The sequence below is a fragment of the Ambystoma mexicanum genome, chromosome 2q (genome assembly GCF_040938575.1).
Source record: "Ambystoma mexicanum isolate Mex_15411 chromosome 2q, UKY_AmexF1_1, whole genome shotgun sequence".
NCBI classification, from domain to species: Eukaryota; Metazoa; Chordata; class Amphibia; order Caudata; family Ambystomatidae; genus Ambystoma; species Ambystoma mexicanum.
In genome coordinates, this window is record NC_090924.1 from 487,569,888 (window position 1) to 487,587,803 (window position 17,916).

The following is a 17,916-nucleotide window of genomic DNA, read 5'->3' on the forward strand; positions in this document are numbered from 1 at the left end:
ATTCTGCCCGCATATCCCTATTTGTTAATAGAAGTATGCCTGAAATAAACCTTTAATGAGTCTAGCAATTATTGTATAGAATTCCAGAAAGACATATATATATATATTTTAGGGGTAGCAGGGGAGACCCCAGGGGTTGCATTTGCGACCCCTGGCGACCCCAAATGACGTCCATGGAAACTGTGAGCCACTTTTTCATTGGTGCCCGAGACATGGCACTGCTTAGTATTAGTACCACATGTTTGGAAATAGGAGCAAGACAGAGTGAAAAAAAAAGCAAAAACTCAAGATAAGGTACAAAAAATCCTTCTGTCCCCAAATCACCAGGTAGCACATGGCTCTGTCATCAGAGAGGTCATGGTGGGTGCCAGTCCCGGAACATGATGACCCACGGCTTTAAAACTAAGCAGGGCAGCGCAAGGCTTTATGTCACCTCCTTTGCACCCACCACTGCTTTCCAGGGTTGTGTCCAGGGAATGGCCTGGGCTGGAACTTGCTACCCCGGTGATCTGATTGGCTACCCAAGGTGCCACCCCATTGTCCTAAACTATGATCATTGTGCGTGTGCTCTCGTAATTCATGCCACCCCTGCATAAGTCAGTGCCCCACTTGGGCCACCCCAGTCACAAGAGTCTGGGCACGACGCTGCTCCTCACTTGCAATGGGGACAGATCGGACATTTGCTCCCCCTCTGTTGGAAACCTGAATCTGATGAGTGACACTGTGCTGCCAGGTGTAAGACTCACACCCAATGAGTAAGACCCAGACTACACCCAAATGAACTGCTCGAGTCGTGAATGAATGCAACCCAATCAAACCTAGGAACTCATTATTTCTCCACGTGGGGACATGTAGGGACCGACACCATCCCGATATGACTGAGAGTCCTGCGTAGCAATCACATCTGTGATGAGGGGGGCCCTGGGGCTTAGTAGGCGAGCGTAACTCCGCTGGAATCCCCACCGTTTATAGAAAACCAGAGTCTGTCACCGGTACTTTGGTCTCAGATCCACTAAGTTTGGCAAACTTTCTAATTAGGTTATTTTGCCTTTAAACAAAGTTGCATTTCTGTTAGGCCTGTTTTAGGAAAACGATCGTTAATGTTCGTTGATGGCAAAAAATTGCATTGCAACCAACTGGCAAAACCCGAGCATAGGCGGTTCAATCCGGGTACTGAGATCACAATCAGAGTATGCAAAGATAAGACAGTCGTGTACATGCCGATCGTCTGCTCGCTTTCCTTCAAATCGGTTCCTTTCAAGTGCAGAGCGAATTCTTTTTCAATGCTGCCATCTCCAGGTAACTACTGGAGTTGCAGGCGCTAACATCTCGTCCTTTTGTTCAGAACACCTTGTAAGCTAATGAGAATATTACTGGATCCTCTCGTAAAACGACATTCACCTGGTAAAATCTACAGAAACAGTGGATATTGTAGTTCACAGAAAGGTCAAGTTGTTCCATGTTACAGTAACTCATCTAGGAATGTTTTTAGTTTTGGCCTCTTGTGACACCTCTGGCATCATCACATGGCAAAGTGATGTACTATTTGTTTATTTTACTTATTTTTTGCTAGTTAGGCGCTTGTACAATAAGAAAATACTGTTTCAAAGCGCCCAGAGGGCAAGGGAGGTAGTAGGAGTGGGAAATACATTAAAATACAATATAAAAGACCAGTGAGGGAAGAGGAAAACAGGACATGCCTTGTAAGTATTCAGAACGAACAAGTACAGCAAGGAGGAAGGGAGGGGATCAGTGCAGTGGAGTCTGAGCTCATGGTGAGCCACAGATCAAGTGCTAGGAATGTTGAGTGCTACACGGGCAGGGGCCGCAAGGGGTGTAAGGGCGAGCCACCAGGGCGGAGGGTGTAAATGCAAGTGCATATCAGGAGCTGGGCCGATTGGGTGTGGAAGGTCAGGGCCCGGAGGATGCATAAGGGCCAAAGGCACCAATCCCAGCAACTGTGTGATTAGCAGGGAGAGCAGAAGGGAAGGAGGAGGTAAAGAGGAGAGTCTTAAGGCGCTTCCGGAATTTAAGAAGATTCTGCTCAAGACGCAGTGGGAGCGGGAGTCTGTTCCATAGGAGAGAGGAAGCTGAAGGAAGCCAACAACCACCTGTCCTCTGTTTAGCAAAACTCTTTACACACAGTGAGTTAGAGCCAGAGCAGCGTAGTGGTCTAGAGCGGGAGTATTTAGTAAGATAACGTTGGATATAGTGTCACCCCCCAGCCAAGACCGCTTTCTGGAGGATGCAGAGGGATTTGAATGTAATCCGTGCAGCAACCGGGAGCCAGTGAAGAGATTTTAGTGGAGGAGAGATGTGGTCCATGGGCTTAAGGCCAAGGATATGTCTCACTGCCCTATTCTGTATTAGCTGGAGGGGACGCAGAGTAGAAAAAGGTAGATTCAGGAGAAGGCTATTAAAGTAGTCGAGCCTAGAGAGAACCAGGGATTGGGTCACATTGAGCCTCTGGGATAAAGTGAGAAAAGGAAGAATTCCTTTGAGAAGGAGGAGATGAAAGTGGGACTTCTTGGCAATGTCCAGAGCGTGAGGGAGGAAGGAGAGAGAGGAGTCGAAGATGACTCCAAGGTTCTGGCTTCAGAAGAGGGTGCAGGGGGAGAGCCCAAAGAGGAAGGCCAGAGTATATAGTAGAATATTGGGATTGTCTGGTCTAACCATTACAAATACGGACTCTTGGCAGTATTTGTTTTTCTGCACATACCGCACAATTGAACATACATCCTTTAGGTCTATTAACCACTGCTCTCTTTACTAAAACAATGTATTTGATCGTTGGGTGATAGTGATTTGTTCCGGTGAGCCAGTGTGCCAGACCGAGTCATATACATGTCACATTTTAAATGCGCATAATATTGTTTTGAGCAGTTACTCTTTGTTTCACGTGAGTAAATCACCCAAAAGCTGACGTTTTTCTTATGCTTCTTTTTCTGACCCATAAGAAGCACGTCTTTATTCCAGATGTGAACATTGCAGCTTCTAATGTCCATTTGCTTAAATAGCACTTTGGTGGCATTTAACACACACGAGAGCACGCCAAAAATGTGTGATCTGCAAATATCCATCTTGTGGATAAGTGTGTTAGGTGTCCCTCTCATCAGCCAACCTACAAAAAACGTCTTGCTTGTCACCAAAACTCTTTCGGTGCCCTACATGGAACACTATTTGTTGTTAAATCTTTTAATTGTACATTCCATATCCCTACACATTGACAGTAGCTATCCATGCCATTACAACAAGTCAAATGAGGACTCAAACAAACAGAACATCTTGTCATCTATCCTCAACTGCATGTTTGGCAATGCCCCAGTCCTCCACCGAGGGTGTTTCTCCCTTTTCCCCACTCAAGGTCCCCTATCTGTGCCCTCTCCCCCGCCCTGCCGCCTCCTGCCCCATAGTATCATTCCTTCAGTCGTTCCCTGCTCAAGCGAGTTTGTCATCTGACGCAAAGAACAGGGCTTGTATGAGGGCATTCCATGCCATCATGTTATCTGTCATTTCCTGGGAGACTTTCTTAATGGCCCTATACCGTTGTCTCAGCCTTACTTCACTTCTGCATATCCACCCACCATGCCTCAAAGTGATGAGAGGGTCTCCGGAATGCCCCTCCTCACCTCCATGATCATGACAGGTCGAAGAGCCAGAAACGCTCAAAGTCACCCATCCTATTTCGGACAAACCCCAAGTGAGCCCCTGCCTGACTCGCATGCAGGAAGGTATCCCCTCAGACAGCCATTCCCACCATGTCCATTGCTGACCGTTCCAGAGCTAGAGAATCCACTAGAGGTCGTGGACCCAAATACTATAATGGACTGCCTTGATTAAGCGCCAAGAAGCCACTATGCTGATGTTATTAGTGACACCACGACGTAGCAGCATTAGTCATAAAGTATACTCGCAGCCCTGCACCGCATTACACAAGCACACATTTGCATACACGTAGAACATGCTTACACAGTTCGGTAGATAGAGGACGGATACATATACATACCATCAAAGCTTTTATTATTTTTCTCATTAGCCAAATGCAGTAATGCAGTAACGCAAGGCAACAAGACATCCTGAACAAGCTTACAGATGGTGATGGCAAATAAGCCTATGGGACTAGAGGAATATATATGGAGCCTTGTAGGACCACACATGACTAACCTACAGATTACATAGCACAGTAAGACCATAAAGAAATCATATTATAAGTCTAAGGAAAATTACAAAATGTCTCAAGCCACAGAACACGAGACAAGAGGAGCTGGCTCAGGCTGCACGGAGCTCAGATCGAGTTCACAGCCAAGGTCAGAGATAAACACTCACATTCCAAACTCCAGTCGACAGAGGGACCAGTTGCAGGAAAATTGAATACATCTTCATAAATGCAGACCGAAGAGCTCAAGTTTGTGGTCCGAAACCACATGATGCAGCCGAATTAGACAATGGGCATTCACCCATGGTGGAAGACAAACCGTTCTAAGCAACCCACACCAGAGGTGAAACAAGTGTTGCAACGTGGAAACGCACTCTCATATGTAAAGGTGGTGTACTACCAGGTACAATTCAGACACATAGGGCCTCATTCCACGGAAGGCGGTAAGGGTTAACGGTCAACGGTAAGGATACCGGTGACCGTTAACCCTTACCGCCTTACTACGAGGTCCATTTGCGGGACCCGACCTTAACGACTGGTGTAGACACGGTGAGCGTTAAACTGCAGGAAGCAGAACAACGCGAAGCATGAGCTGCTGACTGGGCGTGGCTTAAATAGCCTCCAAAGAAGTCCCAGGTATGTATACTTCCCCAACTAGGTAAGTATCCTTCCCTGGCCACGCCCAAGGGAAAAAATAGTCCCTATGAAAAAATATTCCCTTTCAGGTCTCAGGGAGGCCTGAAGCGTGCAGCATGGTCTGCATCAGGTAAGTGCACAAAACACCTCCCTTTATGAGCCTGGCGCCTATAGCGCCAGGACTGATGTCCAACATGAGCCTGGCGCCAAAGGCGCCAGGACTGAGTCCAAAGAGCCCCTATAAGGGGCCGCTGGGTTTTTACCTGAGGGCATGATGCCTGCTTCCGGGGGTGCTGGGCCTGGCCTGGTGCTCCGGGGGTAGGCATCATGACAGGCCCATAGTCATTTCACATCACCTTGAAGAGGAGCGCAGAGGGCTGAGAACTGAATTAGGCGCCAGGTCTGGGGAGACCAGCTCCAGCCAATCACGAGACAGAAACCCAGGGGTGGATGGCAAGAGCCAAGGGTAAGCCCACTACCCAGCAACAATGTAATAGATAGTTTTGTGGGGATGGGGCAGGTGTGCCACCTGACATGCGAGGGCCAGTAGAATAACCTCTATAAGGGATATATATATGGGTTACCACTCTCAGCACCCAATATGTAATGGGGATAGGTTTTTTGGGAAGGGCCCAGGTGATGACGACAAACAACATCAAAACTGGGGAGCACGCATTGTAAAGTTGAGATGTACTGGAGAATCCTGATTGTCTTGTATGATCCCTGTTGGTTTTTTGTAATAAACCACAGTTCTAACGTGCCATTGGCTGAGTCCTCCATTTATTCTGAGGAAGGGTGTTGGACCCTTGGAGGTCAGACGGACCCCTAGACAACCCTCTTTCATACCTGGGAACGATCCTAACAAAAGCACAGGCCCTCTTTTCTCCTCTATGCCATGGCCACGCTATGTTTGCCAATATCCAGGTCAAATCTAGAAGTTTGGTCACATGATTGCTCTTTTTCGGTCCCGGTTAAATACCCAGGAGGCACGTCTCAGGAGTCCATGGAAAAGTCCATATACCAACTGCTTCTGCTTTGATCTTGAAGGTCTGCGTTACTGAGCAGTGCCATAACATGTGTGTGAGATGTGCAACCTCTGTGTTACACCGCGGGCAGTCAGACGACCTCTGAGTGTTAAATTTAGCAACCCTCTTTGGCGTCATGTTGGTTCTATGGAGCACTTGTAACTGTGTCAGTCTGCTTCTCGAATTCCGTGGAACTCGTTTCACGTACAGTAACGCCTTGTCCCAGTCTTTCTACTTTATACTTTAGCCCAAGCAGTGCTTTAAGTAGGCCAGGGCCAGCCCCGGCATGCTCTGAAATCTCGTTTTGAGGCAGGGCCCTGCCGGGGTTCACTATCTCCCCTGGCAGACACAGCCACTACATGACAAGGATTTTTTTTCTAAAGCCTGAAGCTCTTGCTCGTGTTGCGAGAGCTTCAGGCTTCAGAAAAAAATGGCCATCATCTATAATGGTGATGCTGCACCTACGAGGCATCCCTTCAAGCAAGAGATGCCCCTGGGCCGGTGCCACCATTATGGAGAGAAAAGTGAGGCTGCTGGAAGCAGAGGCCTTGTTATCTAAATCCTAAAGCTTCTGCAAATTTGCAGGCGTTTCAGTCTTTAGGAAAAAGGCCTCAGTATCCAGAGGCTTCACCCTTTCAGCCTTAATGGTGATGCTGCCCCTCCCCAGCCTCCCCGAGTGGGTGCTGATCTCTACAAAAGGCTGCCTGAGGGGCTGCCTGGAGCCCATTGAGCCGGGGCCGTCAAGGGGCATTTCCTAATGAGCCAGCAGGTGACCCCCCCCACCATTAGGCCACGCCCCTTTGATGAGCCCTGGCTTATTTTGCAGTGCCACTTAAGGCACAGAGCTCTGTTTCAGTTTCAGTGTTTTTCGGCTCCCACGCCAGCCAGTAACTTCCCAAAAAGTCTGGAGAGTCACCCTTCCTCCAATATTTACAACAGCACCAGCATTTCACCCCCCTTTGGTTCTTCTGACAGGCCTACCCATTTCTTCTTGCCAACCTGAAACATATGGTTATATAGTAAGAATTGGTCTTTATTCAGGCCGTTTTTCCTCTCCGCCTCAGGGAATCCCATTAATTGCCCATTCTAAAAAATATCCCCCCACGTGGCCATGCCCAAAGTCTCCCATGCTCTCACGCATTTCAGGTCTCCCCTATACCTGCATATCTCAGCGACCAGCAGAACATGCAGGGAGTACGGGTTTTGTTCCATGACCTTTGTCTGCAGTCTGTACCAGAGTGTCCGGCCCAGCTCCAGGAGCGGAGGTTTACATGGCAGACATCCATCTTTTATCCACAGCACCTCTCACAGCCTTACCGGTTCGATAGCCCCCTGCATCAGATCACTGTCCAGAGTAGCCTCATCGGCTAACCACCGCACCAGGTATTGAACTTGGGGCGCCAGGTAGTACAGTTTGTACAAGGGCAGGTGCACTCCATTCAATACAAGTCTGATCTATGAAAGTCTCATCAAAGCAGGTTCTCCCCTGGTCATCCAGAACCATCAAGGACCACATTGACTCCCTGGCTCCAGCCTTGGCTGTTTTCTGCAATCACTCCTTTGCCACTGGAACCTTCCCCTCCCTTGTGTAGCCCCTTCTAAAGAAGCACTCTACTGATCCTTCCTCTCCGGCTAACTATCACCCAATCTCCATTATTCCTTTCCCGGGCAAACTCTTGGAAAAGTTGGCTATCTCGCAGCTTAATCTGCACACTGAATCTGTTGGTTGTCTCCACGACCACGAGTCTGGGTTCAGAGCTGCCAGAAGCACAGAAACTGCTCTCCTGAATGACCGTGAAGCCCTTCTCTCTTACATTGATTCTAACCTTCTCTTATCCACATTCTCCTCAATCTTTCTTTTGCTTTTGACATGGTCAACCATGTCATCCTGCTCAATCGCCTCTGTGATAACCTCGGCATCACTGATCAGCCCCTGGCCGGCCTGACCTCCTTCCTCTCTGACCTTTCCTCTCTTTTATCTATCTCTCTATTTGTGGTGTTCCCCAGCTTTCTCCCTGGCTTTTCAACCACTACCTGGCACCTCTTGCCCACCACATCGCTACTTTCTGTTACAACTTTCATTTTTATGCGGATGACATCCAGCTCTCTTTAATGCTCCCCTCAGCCACCTCTTCCCCTTCTCTCATAGCAGAATGTATGGCTGCAATTCAGGAATGGCGTGCCGCCAATGATCTGTGCCTTAATGTCAGTAAGACTGAGATCCTTTTCATCAGAACACCAGCTCCCTCCTTTCCTCTCTCTCTCTGGCTGCCCATTCTAGGCCCTCTTCCTGCTTCTATCCTGTGAGGCTAAGAACCTTGGTGTCATATTCGAATCCACCCTCTCTGTCTCTCCTCAGATCTCTGATGTCTCTAAGAAGTCAAACTATCAACTGCACCTCCTCAGAGGTATTCTTCCTTTGCCCCGACCAGCCATTTCGATATGTCCACCGTTCACTAGCGACTGCCACACCTACTAACATGGCCAGTCACATCTCAATGCTCCCTTCCGCCAGCCACTCTGTTCCTCCTTGCCATTCTCGAAGTCTGTCATACAACAGTGGAGACTCACTGCCCCTTAGCACCATCCAGCCAGACAACTAACTCTACACAAGCCTCCTTCACTACAAAAGCCCCCATACCGAGCGGAGCTCTTTGCATCCCTCCACGGATGGACAAACCCCCCAGCACCACACTGCTGAAGCCTACCCAAGCCTACCCAACCCTGTCTTCCTCAGGCACCCCCACATGGCCAACTGCACCAATGAATACCACCCTCATACACCACAAACCGCTCCCAGCTCAAGGTGGCAGCAACCTCCCAGGCTATGCAGCGCACGACCAGAAAGCTACCCAAAGATGGCTCACTGGCCCATCCCATGAGAGAACATTCCCCCAGTCATTGCCACAGAGGAAGGCACAACTGGCATCCCATTACCCCCCCAACAACGACAACCCACTCAGCATTGCCAGATGCAGCTATTTACTCAAACTGCACACCATCCCTGGACACATTCCTACCCCGAATGCAAGCCTCACCTCATCCCCATCCTCCATCCTCACCCTGATTAGCCCCATGCCCTCAGTCACGTCTCCCTCACCCACCCCCCACCAGTGCACCCTCTTGAACACCAGATCTCCAGATCTCTAGCTGCTGACAAGATCCTCAGTCTTATCACTGATCAACCCCTCGACCTCCTGGCACTTAGCGAAACATGGCCCACCCCCCACATCTGGCCCCCTCCTATCCATATAAATCCATACTGGTTATTTCAAGTTACACCGTGACAGATCACCCAGAAAAGGCAGGGGAGTTGCCCTTATCTTCAAGGATTCCTTCCCATTACATGATATCAAATCCACTGCCTCTCGCAACTGCAAACTCCTCTCAGCCAAACTCACCTGCACACACACAGCCTCAACCACCATTCACCTCATCTACCGACCGCCAGGCCCGACCTGCACCTTCGAGGAGAACCTCATCCAGCTTTTCACATTGTATCTTAAGCCCTCAACACAACTCCTACTCCTAGGGGATCTTAACCTGGGCTTTGACGACCTGCCCGATCCCGATGCCACCACCCTTTCTAATTTGCTTCAAGCCCTAGGTTGCACATAACACATTACACAGCCCACACATACCTATGGCCGCACCCTAGAGTGGATTGTAGACCATAACAGCAACATCAATGTCCTCTGCAATCACCCATGCCCATGGTCTGACCACCATACCATCACCTTCCCTATACCTACCCCGACTGCACTTCTAAACCTGTAGCTAGCCATGCCACCATTATGACCCACAGTTCTCGCAACCTCACATGTGACAGCCTTTCACCTCTCCTAGACCAACTAAGGCCTCCCACGTCTGACACCACTACCCTAGTGCAGCACATCTCAACTCTCTGCTAGGCACATCCATCGACCACCTAGCTCCCCTCAAATCTAAGGAAGCCAAAAGCACTGCACATCTCAACTCTTGGTTCACCACTAACCTCTGCTCCATCAGAGCCTCCAAAAGAGCAGCCAAAGCCGCTTGGCGTAACAAGCCCACCTTAGCCAGCAAAGCTCACCTCTCCACAACCCCACTCCACTACAAACAACCCATTCTGACATCCAAAGCTGCAACCTAGAATGAGAGAATATCTAACGCCACCTCCAGCTCTTGCAAACTCTTGTCTATCCTCCAGGAATTCGAGACTCCCATCTCGCTCCCTCTCTACATCCACAAAGACAATGACTTGTGCAACAGCATCCAAAACACGCTCATGAGAAAAATCACTGAACTACAAGAAAAAAGAAACTTAAGCAAAAGGCTCTACCAGCTCATGCACCCCAACCCCCCACCCACCTATCACTCGCCTAGCATACCTCCCTTTCACTTCCAACCTTTTTAACACAACCAATCTTGCCAATATCATCAAAGGCCCCAAGACCTTACGGTAAAAGGAGGATGCTTGCCTAACCTCTCTTGTTAAGGACCGTGCAGAACACTTAGAGGCCGATTCATGGAATAATTAGCGCGGCGCAAGTGGGCAAAAACGTGCGAATCACAGTGGAATAGCGAAAATCGCAGTGCAAGTGCGAAAATCGCACGAAAAGCAGCGCACATCGATTCATGGAAGTCCGTGCGCGAGATAACCAGCGGATGTGCGATAAAAAAGTGTGCGGCGCACGTTGGCGCACAGGCCATCTAACAGCGTGCGCCAGGTCACAGCGAAAATCGCACAGGCCAGAGCGAAAATCGCACATAGCGCGGCGCACGCAACAAAAGTAGGCGGAACACGGGCGTAACACTCGGAATGGGGAACAACTTGCCAAAACGTGGGCATCACGGGGGAAGTACAGGGCACAAGTGCGCGGAACGCCCACACGCTCGCCTACAACACGTATTCATGGAATAGAATAGGGCAAAAAAGCGCACACTCAAACCAGCGCACAGACACAAACACGACCGCCACAAGAAAGCAGGCGGTAGCGTCTCTGCGGCTGTAAGAAATGTGCGTCAAAAGGTGCGCCAACAAATAGCACCTATATACTGCCATGATGAATGTCCTATACTGTGGCCCTCCAGGACAAATGACGTGCAAAGGGGTACCCACAAACACGGACCCGCTGACAAAAAATACGTGTGCGTGTATACCGGGGTGCGCGGGAAGTGTCACACGCGATTTGGCCGGGTACGTGGATTTCAGGGGTGCGCTGGAAGTTCCACACGTGATTTCAGCAAGGTATGTGTATTTCAGTGGTGCGCGGGAAGTTCCACACACGATTTCAGCAGGGTACGTGTATTTCAGGGGTGCGCGGGAAGTTCCACACGCGAATTCTGCAGGGTACGTGCATTTCAGGGGTGCGCGGGAAGTTCCACACGTGAATGGGCCAGTGCGAGCAGGGTACGTGTATTACATGGGTGCGCGGGAAGTTCCACACGCGATTCCATCAGGGTACGTGTATTTCAGGGGTGCGCGGGAAGTTACACACGCGATAGTCCCAGTGCGAGCAGGGTACGTGTATTTCAGGGGTGCGCGGGAAGTTCCACACGCGATTGGCCCAGTGCGAGCAGGGTACGTGTATTTCAGGGGTGCGCGGGAAGTTCCACATGCGATTGGCCCAGTGCGAGCAGGGTACGTGTATTTCAGGGGTGCGCGGGAAGTTCCACACGCGATTGGCCCAGTGCGAGCAGGGTACGTGTATTTCAGGGGTGCGCGGGAAGTTCCACACGTGATTTCAGCAAGGTATGTGTATTTCAGGGGTGCGCGGGAAGTTCCACACGCGATTTCAGCAGGGTACGTGTATTTCAGGGGTGCGCGGGAAGTTCCACACGCGAATTCTGCAGGGTACGTGCATTTCAGGGGTGCGCGGGAAGTTCCACACGCGAATGGGCCAGTGCGAGCAGGGTACGTGTATTACATGGGTGCACAGGAAGTTCCACACGCGATCCCATCAGGGTATGTGTATTTCAGGGGTGCGCGGGAAGTTACACACGCGATAGTCCCAGTGCGAGCAGGGTACGTGTATTTCAGGGGTGCGCGGGAAGTTCCACACGCGATTGGCCCAGTGCGAGCAGGGTATGTGTATTTCAGGGGTGCGCGGTAAGTTGCACACGCGATACCAGCAGGGAATGTGTATTTCAGGGGTTGTGGGGAGTACCACATGTGAATTGGCCTTGTGGGTCCTCCCAGGTGTACGCTCCACAACCTCCACGGCCCCTGCAGGCAGCCCACACCACGGGGGACTACCCTGCACCCCTGCTCATGTCCCGCAGGCAGCCCATCCACCATGGGCATGCCCCCAGCCAACCCACATGTCACCTTGCACTACTGATCAACAATGCATGTCTCCCACCACCCCCACCCCCCAGCAGTGCAGGGGCAGCCTCCACCAGGCCCCCACTCATGTCTCCCACCACCCCCACCCCCCTGCCACCATGGGCAGCCTCCACCAGGCCCCCACTCATGTCTCCCACCACCCCCACCCCCATGCCACCATGGGCAGCCTCCACCAGGCCCCCACTCATGTCTACCACCACCCCCACCCCCCAGCATCCAGGGTCACCCTCCACCAGGCCCCCACTCATGTCTCCCACCACCCCCACCCCCCTGCCACCATGGGCAGCCTCCACCAGGCCCCCACTCATGTCTACCACCACCCCACCCCCCAGCATCCAGGGTCACCCTCCACCAGGCCCCCACTCATGTCTCCCACCACCCCCACCCCCCTGCCACCATGGGCAGCCTCCACCAGGCCCCCACTCATGTCTCCCACCACCCCCACCCCCCTGCCACCATGGGCAGCCTCCACCAGGCCCCCACTCATGTCTACCACCACCCCCACACCCCTGCCACCATGGGCAGCCTCCACCAGGCCCCCAATCATGTCTCCCACCACCCCCACCCCCCAGCAGTGCAGGGGCAGCCTCCACCAGGCACCCACTCATGTGTCCCACCACCCCCACCCCCCAGCCACCAGGGGCAGCCTCCAGCAGGCCCCCACTCATGTCTCCCACCACCCCCACCCCCCTGCCACCATGGGTAGCCTCCACCAGGCCCCCACTCATGTCTCCCACCACCCCCACCCCCCTGCCACCATGGGCAGCCTCCACCAGGCCCCCACTCATGTCTACCACCACCCCCACCCCTCTGCCACCATGGGCAGCCTCCACCAGGCCCCCACTCATGCCTCCCACCACCCCCACCCCCCAGCAGTGCAGGGGCAGCCTCCACCAGGCACCCACTCATGTCTCCCACCACCCCCACCCCCCTGCCACCATGGGCAGCCCCCACCAGGCCCCCACTCATGTCTCCCACCACCCCCACCCCCCTGCCACCATGGGCAGCCCCCACCAGGCCCCCACACATGTCTACCACCCCCCCCACCCCCCAGCAGTGCAGGGGCAGCCTCCACCAGGCACCCACTCATGTCTCCCACCACCCCCACCCCCCTGCCACCATGGGCAGCCTCCACCAGGCACCCACTCATCTCTCCCACCACCCCCACCCCCAGCAGTACAGGGGCAGCCTCCACCAGGCACCCACTCATGTCCCCCTGCACCCCCACCCCCCAGCATCCAGGGTCACCCTCCACCAGGCCCCCACTCATGTCTCCCACCACCCCCACCCCCCTGCCACCATGGGCAGCCCCCACCAGGCCCCCACTCATGTCTCCCACCACCCCCACCCCCTGCCACCATGGGCAGCCTCCACCAGGCCCCCACTCATGTCTACCCCCACCCCCACCCCCCAGCAGTGCAGGGGCAGCCTCCACCAGGCACCCACTCATGTGTCCCAACACCCCCACCCCCCAGCCACCAGGGGCAGCCTCCAGCAGGCCCCCACTCATGTCTCCCACCACCCCCACCCCCCAGCAGTGCAGGGGCAGCCTCCACCAGGCACCCACTCATGTCTCCCACCCCCCCCCACCCCCCTGCCACCATGGGCAGCCTCCACCAGGCCCCCACTCATGTCTCCCACCACCCCCACCCCCCTGCCACCATGGGCAGCCCCCACCAGGCCCCCACTCATGTCTACCACCCCCCCACCCCCCAGCAGTGCAGGGGCAGCCTCCACCAGGCACCCACTCATGTCTCCCACCACCCCCACCCCCCTGCCACCATGGGCAGCCTCCACCAGGCCCCCACTCATGTCTCCCACCACCCCCACCCCCCCAGCAGTGCAGGAGCAGCCTCCACCAGGCACCCACTCATGTCCCCCTGCACCCCCACCCCCCAGCATCCAGGGTCACCCTCCACCAGGCCCCCACTCATGTCTCCCACCACCCCCACCCCCCTGCCACCATGGGCAGCCTCCACCAGGCCCCCACTCATCTCTCCCACCACCCCCACCCCCCAGCAGTGCAGGGGCAGCCTCCACCAGGCACCCACTCATGTCCCCCTGCACCCCCCAGCATCTAGGGTCACCCTCCACCAGGCCCCCACTCATGTCTCCCACCACCCCCATCCCCCTGCCACCATGGGCAGCCTCCACCAGGCCCCCACTCATGTCTCCCACCACCCCCACCCCCCTGCCACCATGGGCAGCCCCCACCAGGCCCCCACTCATGTCTCCCACCACCCCCACCCCCCTGCCACCATGGGCAGCCTCCACCAGGCCCCCACTCATGTCTACCACCGCCCCCACCCCCCAGCAGTGCAGGGGCAGCCTCCACCAGGCACCCACTCATGTGTCCCACCACCCCCACCCCCCAGCCACCAGGGGCAGCCCCCACCAGGCCCCCACTCATGTCTCCCACCACCCCCACCCCCCTGCCACCATTGGCAGCCTCCACCAGGCCCCCACTCATGTCTACCACCACCCCCACCCCCCAGCAGTGCAGGGGCAGCCTCCACCAGGCACCCACTCATGTGTCCCACCACCCCCACCCCCCAGCCACCAGGGGCAGCCTCCAGCAGGCCCCCACTCATGTCTCCCACCACCCCCACCCCCCAGCAGTGCAGGGGCAGCCTCCACCAGGCACCCACTCATGTCCCCCTGCGCCCCCACCCCCCAGCATCCAGGGTCACCCTCCACCAGGCCCCCACTCATATCTCCAACCACCCCCACCCCCCTGCCACCATGGGCAGCCCCCACCAGGCCCCCACTCATGTCTCCCACCACCCCCACCCCCCTGCCACCATGGGCAGCCTCCACCAGGCCCCCACTCATGTCTACCACCACCCCCACCCCCGAGCAGTGCAGGGGCAGCCTCCACCAGGCACCCACTCATGTCTCCCACCACCCCCACCCCCCTGCCACCAGGGGCAGCCTCCACCAGGCCCCCACTCATGTCTCCCACCACCCCCACCCCCCGGCAGTGCAGGGTCACCCTCCACCAGGCCCCCACTCATGTCTCCCACCACCCCCACCCCCCAGCAGTGCAGGGGCAGCCTCCACCAGGTGCTCACAATCCCCAATCATGTGCGTAATGGACAGCCTCCACATCCAAAAAGCCCTACCAAGTAACCCATTCACCCACATGGAAATGGAAATCACATGTTACACCCCCAATGTTCATGAAGCTAATGAACCCATGTCCGTCACACACAATGGTTGCAATATAATGGGAAAACACACAACATGACATGCATGAAACCAATGAGATGATACCACACAGTGAAGTATGCTAACAAAATTGTATTTAAAAAAATTAAGAATGCTAAAGAAAGAAAACTAACTACAATGTGAATGAGAAAAAAAAACATGCATGTCCGTATAAAAAACTACCAAGGGTCCATGAGCCCAACTGAACAAAGGAAACCTACTAAAAAACCTACCTAAAAATCAACTATATACAAAAAGTGGAGCAGTGTCCGTCGACTCCAAATCATAATTAGAAAGAAAGGAAACCTAAAACTAAAGAACTATATACAAAGGCGGCGGGCAAGTCCAGCGGCTCACTCCGTGGTGTCCCGGGCCAGGGCATCATCGAACTCCTGTTCGATGTCCCGGAGGCGGTCCAGTTCCATGGCCCCGAGGGTCCGCAGGGACGACGCTGTGTCCTCCTCCAACTCCCTGCGGATTGCCTCGAGGCACTCGGCCCGCCTCAGGGCCCTCCGCATGGAGTTCTCCGCCCTGACCATTGTGAGCCGCGCCTCTTCCGCCCGCCGCCGCTCCGCACCTATGGCGTGGCCCAACCGCTGCCACACGGAAGACACTCTCTGTCCTGGGTCCCCCTGCCCTCCGGCCGATGGCCGCCCCTCCGATGTCGAAAGCCCCGAGCCTTCATGTCTCCCACCATGTTGCTGCTGCTGCTGCTGCTGCTCTGCCTCTGCCCGTGCACTGCCTCCTGCTGCCTGCACATCCTCCGCCGGCTGGGGTGCACTTGTTGATGTGGCCACCCCTGCTGGACCTCCGACTCCCGACTGTGGCAGGGATGCCTCCTCCACCAGCCTGGCCGCACCGTCAGAGGCAGCTCCACAGGGCACCCAGGTGACTGATGGGTGGGAAGATGGCACAGAGGACGACTGGCGCGTAGGGGGTCCAGTTGAGGAGGGGGTCGGAGCAAGTCCCATCAGACGGAGGAATCCGGCCTGGGTGACCTGTCCCAGCAGGCTGACGTGGTCAACGAGCCAATCGAGATGACGTGCAGTCTCTCCATGAAAAGACTGCAGGTCACCTCGCATGGCCCGTTGACGCAACGCCACACCAGCCAGGACAGGCTCAACCCGGACCTGGATGGCCACGTCCGCAGGCAGAGGAAGGCCAGTTGACGTCAGCTCATCCCCTGCCTGAAAACGGGTCTGGATGTAGGCATCGCTGCTGGTGCAAGATGATGCAGGGACAGGATCGGGGACAGGATTGCACACAGGCACCTCCGCGGCCGCCTGTGCTGCCTCCTGTCCCTGGTCCTGCACTGCACCACTAGCACCAGTGGGATCCCCACCTCCAGACCCCGTCTCTGGTGCTTGAGCGGCCCCCTCCTCCACCAAACCCCCCACTAACCTGGATGACTCCGTGCCATCTTCCCCTGTTGGGCCCTGTGGGGTCCCAGCTGCCCCTTCTGCTGCCGAGGAGTCCAACTGCAACCTCCGCCTCTTGGACCTCCCCCCGGCAGCTGCGGCCTGGGACGCGGCACCGGACTCCTCACTCCCCGACGAGATGACAACACGGGAGGGGAGCCGGGCCTTGCGTCTCCGGCTGGCGGTCGGATCCCCGCCGCTGTGCTCCACAGCACCTTCTCCGCCCTCTTCATCAGTTGACGCTGCAGACAGGGAGTAACAAAACACAGGCATCAGGGCACTGTACAATGGACACATACACGCATGACAGTTGCACATGAGTGGCATTGGCAAACCTCAGACATGTCATCACAATCCCCAACACACATGTCATTGCAACTGGCACACATGAGCCATACCACAGCCATTTCGCAACTGCCACCACCATCCCTACACATACAACAGCATCAGCAGCCAAAGGGGAGCCAGACATCACATGCAACACAGGAAGTGCACCACACATGTACACACACCACCACACTTGCATGCATGTCTACACCTCTGCCAAGTGTCGCACTGTTCAGACGGGCATCCATGTCACATCTGCCAATCAGGCTTCCACATACCGCTGTCACATGCATCCATGTTGCATCACTGTTGCACCCTTGACAAATACACACACATGCACATGTACACAGTGCTCATACATGCAGCCGAAAACAACATACATGCCTGACATCACGGACATGTCTACTTACATACACATTCATCCAAACATGTGTGCACGCACAACTGCATTTGCCATGCAAGCCCACACACACAAGCACCATCCATGTCTCACACATTACAGCCCTCGCATGTGTCAGCCCCACGGCCCTGTACACCCCCACCCATACTCGACCCCATACAAACAGATGTGCAACCGGCACAATGGCGAATGATCACCACACGCACTGCTCACAACCAGGATGCATGTACACTCACCGCTCGACTCCAGACGGGTCTGCTTCTCTAGGACCTGGACGTGGAGCGCTGGGGATATGCGTTCCAGGACCCCCATCTGTTCTTCCGACAAGTGGCCCCGGCGCCCCTTGGCATCCGCTGCCTTCAAGAGGCGCCGGGCCTTGTTCAGGGTCCTGGACCTGAAGTCATCCCAGCGCTTCCTGA